This window comes from Trachymyrmex cornetzi, unplaced genomic scaffold, assembly GCF_001594075.2.
Source record: "Trachymyrmex cornetzi isolate Tcor2-1 unplaced genomic scaffold, Tcor1.1 scaffold1107, whole genome shotgun sequence".
Lineage (NCBI taxonomy): Eukaryota > Metazoa > Arthropoda > Insecta > Hymenoptera > Formicidae > Trachymyrmex > Trachymyrmex cornetzi.
In genome coordinates, this window is record NW_017295662.1 from 14153 (window position 1) to 23811 (window position 9659).

Consider the following 9659-nt stretch of genomic DNA (forward strand, 5'->3'; position numbering starts at 1 on the left):
CCAAAAGATGGGAAAATGGGCCCGACATGAACTGAGTGAAAGGCAGCAGGAAAATCGAAAAACCACTTGCGAAATGCTGCTCGCCAGGTACAAAAGAAAGTCATTTCTCCATCGAATTGTGACTGGCGATGAAAAGTGGATATATTTTGAGAATCCTAAGCGTAAAAGATCATGGGTAACTCCAGGCGAACCATCGACATCAACTGCAAGGCCAAATCGCTATGGACGGAAGACAATGCTCTGTGTTTGGTTTGATCAGAAAGGTGTGATCTATTATGAGCTGCTAAAACCTGGCGAAACCGTGAATACTGAACGCTACCGAAAACAAATGATAAATTTGAACTTTACGTGAAAAACGACTGGATATCAAAAAAGGCAACACAAAGTGATTTTGCTTCATGATAATGCACCATCACACACAGCAAAACTGGTCAAGAAAACGATTGAGGCGTTTGGTTGGGAAATACTTTCGCATGCGGCTTACTCACCTAACTTGGCTCCGTCCGATTACTACTTATTTGCATCGATGGGACACGCACTTGCTCAGCAGCGCTTCACTTCTTACGAAGATGTACGAAAATGGCTAGATGACTGGTTTGGCCCAAAAGAGCAACAACTTTTTTGGCGTGGTATCTACAAATTGTCAGACAGGTGGGAAAAATGTATAGCTATCGATGGGCAATACTTCGAATAAAATATTTTTTATCATTTTCATGCAATAAACGTGTACTTTCTATTAAAAAATTCCGTTTTCATATTTACAAACCTGGTATGTATGTGTGCATAAACATATGTATGCATATATAAACGTATGTATAAACTCATGATAAAGAAAGACGTAGAATGACATGATAAAACGTGTTGCGACACGTTCGAAATTCTTGGAATGAGGGGGAAAGCCTGCTCCTTCTTCGATTTTGGAAGTATTACTATAGACGTCACAATTTACGAGGACGCGATCATGTCTTGCGATAGCCGCTTGTACAAACGGTTGAAAATGTACTTCGCCAAAGAGAGCAGCGCATCGAACGACGTGAAGAAAGAATATAACATGTAAATTTCAACGTTTTATACAATAAATAACGTTTTTTTTTTTAACATTATGTATATACACAGCATGGAGCGTCGCGTGGTGCGCTTACTGAGCAAACGTTACGACCTGACGAGTACTACAAATATTTGAAAATTGGAATCAATGTTGGTCCACCGAGTTATGTGGAGATCGCCCTGGGAGATCATCGCGGGCACGGACTGTCACTGTCTCTCGAAACGTGGAAGAGTCTCTACGAGCAGCGATGGAATATTTACAAGATGCTGCGAAACGAATACAAGGACAATTTTATAGGTATTGGACCACTAACCGTCAGAGTTTGCACGCTGCAGAACAATGCTACGCTCGTACGTCTCGATTCTTCGTCCGTACGCATGATGATGACCGAAACAACGCTACACCGTATGTTCGAGTTTGATGGGTGTATCGATGTAACGTTCGAACGATTAGTCCGACTCGTCGATACAGTCGATGCCAAATATACGCGATTCTCCAATATCGCGTCCAAGAACGCTATACGCGATAGCGACATCTTCAATGAACATCGGCTCGTCGATTGCGAACTATTAGCTCTAGTTTTTTAAATACGTACGAAAAAACGGTGTGTAATAAGATGTGAATAAAAATAAATTCGTTCGCATCACTATATATATATTATATATATGTATTTCCTTTTACTACCCATCCATCATATTTACTACCAATTCTTTGCGCTAGTAAAAAGAATAAGAAAAAACGCAACGCACTGTGAAAATTGAGTCATAAACAGACAATGGAAAAAAAGGGTGTCGCACTTGCATTCTATCGTCGCATACTTTCTTTCCTAACGGTCACCCTTGTTATTTATGCATTTTTTGTCTAAAATTCTATAGACTGCAAACATTTATTTATTTAGGATCTTAACTGTTTCATTTCTTCCATAAGTGTTCCTTGTGCTGCGCAAAAGTAAAACGTCTAAGCAGAGGATTGTTATGGCAAAGGGCGCTTCTCGACGTCAGTCTCTGCCGAATCTCGTCCGCGTGTGCTACACGAGCATAACGAGCAGTTTTGAGCTATCGATTGAGCGTATGTAGATTCGTTATTGACGTCTCGATCCTTCGCAACTCGTGGAAAAAAGTAGCCACAGTATTGTCGTTACGCGTGGCTTAGCATCGAATCTTGCTGCGTATTACAAAGAGTGTATCACGAGCTTTTTTAAATTTAAAAAAGTGTAAAAAATATTTAGCGGCTTACGCGATAATTTGTGTGTGTGACTGAGAAAACAATAAAAGACATGGAAGACAACGAGCATCCACCTAAAAAGATCAAATTAATTGAGGCGGAGGACATTCTCGTCGAAGAGGGTGTCCGCATGGAGGAGGACGTTGTCCGCATGGAAGAGGACGTCGTCCTAGGCGAGGAGGAAGAGGATGAGGACGAGGTTCTCATCGTGATTGATGGTTGGGAGGAGGAAGAGGAGGAGGAAGTCGCATACATTAACGGCTTCCCCTTCTATATTAACAACGTAAGCGGCGAGGAATGCGTCGCATTTATGATAGAGCTCCTCCAGCTGCATGACGAGGAGGAGCTGATCCGCGTCCTCGTGGAGGCTGAGGAGGAGGAAGAGGAAGCCGAGGAGTAATCAACACGAGAAGGAAGAGGAGGAGGAGGAGGAGGAAAAGGAGGAGGAGGAGGAGGAGGAAGAAGAGGAGGACGAAGTCGAGGCTGATAAGCAGAAATCGACGAGGAGGTAAGTCTTATTTTATATAATTCATTATAATTTTTTTGGACGCCCCCTCGCCTACGAGTACTCCCCGCGCTCCGCTTTCCCTTGCCATCAAGTATCCCCCGCGCTCCGCGCTCCCTCGCCTACGAGTATCCTCCGCGCTCCGCTTTCCCTCGCCTACGAGTATCTCCCGCGCCCCGCGCTCCCCTCAGAGGACCTGAATTAGAACTCGGCTACTATACCTACTCTCAATAATTACGAAACTTGGTTGTATTTAGGTATTTAAAATAATTGATAAATATTGTTTCTATAGAAAAATTACATTACGCTATATCTTGATCGAAAAACGGTTCGAGCATATATCCTTTGTAACACTTTTCGTTCTATAACTATTTGTTTTTGTATTGTTTTTTATTCATGGCAATATTTCCTTTTTTTGTGATGTTTTATTGTTATCTTGTACGTGACTGCAGTCCCCAAAATCTTACTGCCATTCCGCATAAGGTCATATCCTCACTATCGAAGAATCCCCGCGCTCCACTTTCCCTCGCCTACGAGTATCCCCCGTGCCCCGCGCACCCCTCTAGCCCCGTGGGTTAGAACCGGCCTAGTATATCTACTGTCGTCGCCAAGGTAAGGCAAAATTAACTCGGATTTTTTAAGTGAGACCCCTACTTTTTCTTTCATTTTCTTATAGTCCTTGTTGAGACCTTTTTAAAACAATGTAATTTAATCCATTTTAGATCAGTCATTTGGAAGTAATTGAGTATTTTTTGGTGAGATGTCAGCGATTGTAGGTGAATCGAAAACTGTTCATATTTTGCGCTAAAACTTATAGGGTAATTCCGGTATATACGCCGCACCTATCGAAAACTTAATTTATTAAGTATTATTTACTATGTTTAAGATATACGAACTATATCAGTAAAAATTTTGTACTGTCTACTATTATGAAAAAAATATTAGAAATCCAAAATATTTAATTTTCGTATTAAAAAATTAACTTTTTGAAATATCTTGCATTTTTCTATATATAGATAATGAGTGGGATATATGGCAAAAATGCAAGGGTTTCAACAAACTAAAAGAATACGAAAGCAAAGCACTTGTATTTTGCTCTATATATAATATGCTTTACTATTCCTCTACACGTATGTATCACGAAATAACCATTAGGTCATTTACACGCCTTACAGTAATCATTTTATGTAAATTATAATTTATGATGATGCTACTTGTTACACACACAGTGACAAATCGATTCAACTCACAATAATTTCATTAATATTAACAGTAAGAAGCTGAAATTATAACTCAATACTAATATAACATAAAGGCATGTAACAGAGTAGTTGCGAGAAAATTACCCCCACTTCTTCTATTTTTTCTCACTTCCGCGGCGTAAATACCGGAATTACCCTATGTTTTGTTTAACAGATCATAAGCTATAACATATAAGAAAATCATTTGATTTTACCGGGACTCTATTTCATATAGGATTAAATATATAGATGTATATAAACAAATATATAAAATGAGACTCGAAAGAATCTATCAGTGAAAAATATAAAAAAGCTTATCAGAACCTACTTCGGCTGTTTGGATGCACAGAAAACTCTTCATTTTCGTGTGAACAAAACGAATAAAATAAACGATTTCGACTCTTCAAGGACCTTTTAGGTCCTCAATAGAATATAAAATTAAATTACATAAGTAACGCAAATTCCAAGATGGTGATTCCCAACAATTTAGCTCATTCTTCTTTATCCAAATGCCAAATTAGCTATGTAATGAATAGTCACGTTGTATATAATAAACATTGTATATAATTAATTGTCGAGATTGTGAAGCATCATATGTGGGCCAAACAGGTAGATGGTTGAAGAAACGTATAAATAAACATAGAAATCACATAAATTGGAACACTACACAGCATTTCGTAATAACAGAACACGGAATTAGTCATCAGCATGATTTTGATTAGGAAAATGTTAAGACATTAGACGAGGAAATGGTTAATAGAAGAATGGTTTCGGAAAAGATCCATATAAAGCAACAGAAACAGAGTTTGAATTTATAGAATAATAGGTATTCTTTAGACCCACTATATATGAATTTGTTTACGGAATTGTGACGTTGTTTCCCATTGTGACGTTGGTCCCTGCCCCCTTTATTCTTATTTTTATTTCAATAACTACGTGACTTTATTATTTTGACTCTCATTTCATCTCTGACTGTCGACATTACAAGACCTTTACGTCGAGTCGCGAGAAACGCTTACATGTAAGTTAACAAAATTAAAATTCAGATAAATGATTTTAATAATTCTCTAATTGTTTGGGTTTCCGTTTTTTTTTTAATGGTTACATAGCAAATTTGACAATTTGATGAGCAATGTGATTCTACTTTTTGATGCAGTGTATATGATCCCTTTTTACTTTACGTAAGTTTTTATATGATTATTGTATAAGTTAATATTTTTGATAATCTCTCTCATTTGGCTATTTATTAAATAGCTAATTTGGCATTTGAATAAAGAAGAATGAGCTAAATTGTCGGGAATCACCATCTTGGAATGCGTTACTTATGTAATTTATATTTATATTCTATATTGATTAGAACCTAAATTAAAGGGTCGAAACGTTTATTTTATTCGGTTTGTTATTCACACGAAAATAAAGAGTTTTCTGTGCATCTAAACAGCCGATGTAGGCTCTAATGGGCTTTTCTATACTTTTCACTGATATATGTATATATATATATGTGTGTATATATATATATATATATATATATATACATATAGTCAATGTCACAAAAGCATAGTCAGCAATTCTCTGAATAAAATCGAGTTAAAAGTTAAATTTATGTTTTAAAAATACATTACATTCACTAAAATATATTTAATTAGTTATGGCACTCAATCACCATTATTATTAATTAGCTTATCGTCGAGACATACTTTATATGAAATTTTTTACTAAAGTTTTAAATAAAAACTTTCAAATCTTCCGAATGTGCCAAAGATACTTAACTACTTTAAAATAAATATTCGTGTTTCTCAAAGCTTCATTTTAATAATTGATATTTTTAGTCGGATCTCGTCCATGATTGAGAAGGTTCAATCGATCGATGAAATTCTTACATTTGTAAAAATTTCATAAATAGCATGTCTCATGAAAAGCATGATTTACACAGCATTTATTTATTATGAGTTGAGATTTTATGTATTTCATTTTCATTATGAATTTATAAAGAAAATTGTTATAAAGTTGCAAAGCGTAATATCATGGCAAAGAGCGTATAATCGGAACAAGTTGCCAATCTTTGCTTACTTCTCGATGAAGTTTATTTTCGTACGCAGGTCGATTTGCGCGTGCCGAGATTTGTATATCAAGTGTAACGAGCGGAATGATCACGCAACGACGATCGCGATTTGACTAACAAGACGAGAAACGCTTGGCACGGCGACGTTGCCGCCACCACCATCACCGACGACGACAATGATGACAATGACGCTTCGGGGAACGTCGATTTCCCACCCGTTCGTTTAAAATGTGTTTACACGCAGTCGAAGACGATGAGGAGATTATATGAGAGCCTACATTACGCTACATCGAGCTTGATTACGCAATGATCAAGTGACGCATAGATGTGAATTGCCATGTCGCTCTGCTGAACCGCGACGTAAATTTTTGGTCCATTGGTATAATTCCGTCGTGAAAATAAGCAATCCTTCATCAATTTCGGTTTTAGATAAACGCTCGCATAATGGATCCTGTTTGTTATTACTCAGATAATTGTAACAATCCATATGATGAGTTATAATTGCCATTAACCAGATAGATAAAAAAAGAAAATAAGTAATAAAATGAAAAGTATCGAAACATAGATATAATCTGAGAAACTAAAGATAGTAGTAAAATACTTATTTTTAATTTCTCCATAGCATACATTTGAAAATGAAATTTACAAAAATAATATTAATAAAATAAGCGATAATTACGAAATATGTTTACAAATTAATAAATGCTCTCTTTTTTATTAATAAGAATGAATCTTAAGAATTTAGAGAACAAATAACTAAAAGTTATAACAATTTATGACTGCATAATTGTTCATGTGCACGTTACTTTCCGTTATCTTCAGAATACACACACATACACACACACAATATCTTTTTATTAATTATCTTCAAAGAAGAATTCTCAGAAGCTGCGCCATCACTGTTTTGAAATAAACATTAATGAACTTATTCTTGCTATTCTTAACAATAGAATTACTGAAACAGTCAAAATAATTCTAAGTTTCTAAATTTCTATCGAATCTGTAACATGCTTTTTTAAAAATTTTATGATTTTCATTACAGTGTGTAAATAATTAAATTGATTAATTAAAGTAAATAAACATTTTGAGAATATTCATTATAATATTTATTATAATATTTAAAAAATGCACAAAATGATTTTATATTAATACGTCCATGTTTTATGAATGTCACACAAGGCCGCGTTAAGAAAAATTGCTTTGTCCTGCAAACCTAGAGGCTTGTGATCTTCGACCATCCTTCTTTCGCCCCAATAGCAGTGGCACTCCAAACAACCTTTTTTTTCCATGAAGTAGTAGTTCCATTACCTGTATACTTGCATTACCTCTATTTTCATTACCAGTATTCATATTGCACATCTCATGTTTAATACAAAAATATTTTTACATAAACTCAGTACAAGAAGCGCCTATTTACGGTCGAAGTTAGATGTTAAACAAACAACAAAAGAACCGTGGATCGAATGAAAACAATGATTTGGTATGAAAGGTTTATTTCGCTACCGTTATCTAACGTTCGAGAAATAAGCCTTTCAAACCAAATCATTGTTTAGATGTTAAATTTTAATACATGTATATGTAACTCAAAAGAATTCATCTTAAAGATATAAATACGCGCCATTATTTCCGGACTTCCAACACAATCAATCTGAAATATAATAATACTACAAATTTGATTAGTAGTTTAAAACTTGTAAAGAACTTACTGCAAAACGAGCTACAAAATATATTATTTTGGTCGAAACATATTTCTGAGATTCATATACACATATTTATATATGTATTAGTTTACCATCTAACTTTTATTGTAAGTAGCGCTTCTTACATTGCATTGATGTATTCATATAAACGATTTATTCAAGCCCAGCGAATAGATTTGCCGATGAGTGTAAAAATTTTAATCAAAGAGGGGAGGGTGAAATAGGTCGGATTACAAAGTGATACATCCAAAAAGAAAATATTCTGCCGTTTAGCTGTTCAGTATCAAAGGATTTTTCATTTATATATGATCTCAAGAAGATGCTCTACAAAGTAAAAAAATTTCGTATTTATATAACCATTAAGTACTAGCTAGATTTAAGGGGAGAGGGAAGCCAGAATTTAGCCCCTTGATTTTTAATGTATACATAACTTTAAATATTGCAATTTAGTGCCATTTTCTGTTTAAAATTATGTCAATTAGTCCAAAAAAATATAAAAAATTTTTTTGGCACTTTAGAATTTTTATTTCTGGAAATTTAGTACAGATTAATAAATCCATACGAGAAGTTGTTCAAAATCATAGTAAAAACACGTATGAATTTTTGAATTGAAAAATATTTAAAATTGTTGGACTAGTTCAATTTTTAAGATTTTATTTTCGGCTTTTTGCGGCAACATATGAACCTTTAGCGTCGAAAATATGTAATAAATTATATTTTTCAATAAATTTTAGTATGATCATAAAATATATGCAATTTATCGAAGGTTCTGTACTCTTTTCATTTATAAATTTATTTAAATATATACATTTCATCAAATTATTAAGAGATTTTATTATTTTTATTTTATAATGCTGAGATATGTGAGCGGGTCCGCTGAAAATGATTACTGTGAATTACGTAACATAATTTTATTATAAAACAATTATCAATACAATTGCATTTAGTTTGTCAATGTTATGTGAATGCAAAATGAGAACAAAAATCATTTTTATTATATCATGTGTAACTTCAACGATGTTCCGTTACAATCCGAGCACTTTACCTTATTCAACAACGGATTCAGTTGTGAAATATCAATAAATACATATTGACAACTCTCACTCTTGAAATGTATGTTGTCATTCAATGTCGCGAGCTTCGTTTCATTTCTCAATGATTTGTTAATAAACAAAAACACCTATTGTATAGGTCGCGGACTAAGCGCACGGTGTAAACGTAGCCATAGAGCAATACGAGGTCTAACAATGCCTCGACGTAAAAGATCGGTATATTTTCGCGATTTAGCAGCTAAACGGGTTGAAAAGCGTGCTGGAGTACGTGGTGATAATAGTGAAACGGCGGAATTAGGCGAAGAAACTGTTTGCGATTCTACACAAGATACCCGCTCACATATCTCAGCATTATAAAATAAAAATAATAAAATCTCTTAATAATTTGATGAAATGTATATATTTAAATAAATTTATAAATGAAAAGAGTACAGAACCTTCGATAAATTGCATATATTTTATGATCATACTAAAATTTATTGAAAAATATAATTTATTACATATTTTCGACGCTAAAGGTTCATATGTTGCCGCAAAAAGCCGAAAATAAAATCTTAAAAATTGAACTAGTCCAACAATTTTAAATATTTTTCAATTCAAAAATTCATACGTGTTTTTACTATGATTTTGAACAACTTCTCGTATGGATTTATTAATCTGTACTAAATTTCCAGAAATAAAAATTCTAAAGTGCCAAAAAAATTTTTTATATTTTTTTGGACTAATTGACATAATTTTAAACAGAAAATGGCACTAAATTGCAATATTTAAAGTTATGTATACATTAAAAATCAAGGGGCTAAATTCTGGCTTCCCTCTCCCCTTAA

The 9659-nt window shown here is 34.2% G+C and overlaps 1 pseudogene; it reads left to right on the forward strand.

Moving 5' to 3' along the window:
* The first annotated feature begins 1117 nt into the window (after positions 1–1117).
* Positions 1118–1454, forward strand: LOC108763301 (uncharacterized; annotated as a pseudogene).
* The last annotated feature ends 8205 nt before the right edge of the window (positions 1455–9659 follow it).